The following is a 1,257-nucleotide window of genomic DNA, read 5'->3' as shown; positions in this document are numbered from 1 at the left end:
GTTAACCAAGGAGGTGAAAGACCTGTACTCTGAAAACTACACAACATTGATGAAAGAAATTCAAGAGGACACAAACAAATGGAAAGACATTTCACACTCATGGATGGGAAAAACAAATATGGTGAAAATGCCAATACTACCCAAAGCAATCCACACATTTAATGGAATCCCTAGCTAACTACCAAGAGCATTTTCACAGAAATGTAGTAAATAATCCTAAAATTTGTGTGGAACTACAACAACAAAAAAACCCTCAAATACTAAAGCAACCTTGAAAAAGAAAAATGTGAAGGTATCACAATTCCAAATTTCAAGTTATATTACAAAGCAGTAATAATTAAGACAGTATGGTATTGACATAAAAATCAGACGCATAGATCAAAGGAATACAATAGAAACTCCAGAAATAACCTCACAATGACAAGGTTAATTACTCTTCATCTCATCTCATCTCATTAAGTCTCTTCATCTCATCCTTGAGCGGGGGCTATGCGTATATTCTCTGTACCATTCCAATTTTAGCATATGTGCTGCGGAAGTGAGCACATCTTTGACAGTCTCTCCAACAAATGGTGTTTGGAAAATGGGACAGCTACATGCAAAAGAATGAACCTGGACCGCTTTCTTTTCACCATACATAAAAGTAAACTCAAAATGGAGACGTGAAACCAGAGACATCCTTGAAGAGAGCACAAGCAATAAATTTTCTGGTATCTGTCACAGCAACATTTTTCCAGATATGTCTCCTGAGGCAAAGGAAATAAAAACAAAAATGGACTGCAGGAACTTCATCAAAATAAAAAGCTTCTGCACAGCAAAGGAAACAAGCAACAAAACTAAAAGGCAACCTATGGAAGGAAAGAAGATATTTGCAAATGACCTGATAAAGGGTTAATATCCAAAATATATAAGGAAATGATTGAACTCAACACCCAAGAAACAATCCAATTAAAAAATGGGCAGAAGACACGATCAGACATTTCTCCACAGAAGACACGCAGATGGCCAACAGACATAAGAACATCAACATCACTCATGATCAGGGAAATGCAAACCACAACTACGAGGTATCACCTCACACCTATCCGAATGGCTAAAATAAAAACACACAAGAAACAAGTGTTGGTGAGGATGTGGAGAAAAGAACACTTGTGCACTGTTGGTGGGAATACAAATTGGTGCAGCCACTCTGGAAAACAGTATGGAAGTTCTTCAAAAAATTCAAAATAGAACCACATTATGATCTAGTAATCCCAC

The 1,257-nt window shown here is 36.9% G+C and overlaps 1 non-coding gene across 1 annotated transcript; it reads right to left on the bottom strand.

The window, feature by feature from the left end:
- Window positions 1-439: 439 nt before the first annotated feature.
- Window positions 440-546, bottom strand: LOC113604597 (U6 spliceosomal RNA). Its single transcript, XR_003426573.1, has one exon. It is a non-coding gene; the product is annotated as a U6 spliceosomal RNA (small nuclear RNA).
- Between the last annotated feature and the right edge of the window lie 711 nt (window positions 547-1,257).

The sequence above is a fragment of the Acinonyx jubatus genome, chromosome A1, assembly GCF_027475565.1.
Source record: "Acinonyx jubatus isolate Ajub_Pintada_27869175 chromosome A1, VMU_Ajub_asm_v1.0, whole genome shotgun sequence".
NCBI lineage: Eukaryota > Metazoa > Chordata > Mammalia > Carnivora > Felidae > Acinonyx > Acinonyx jubatus.
Note: the sequence above shows the minus strand (reverse complement) of the source record. Positions and strands in the feature narration are given on the sequence as shown.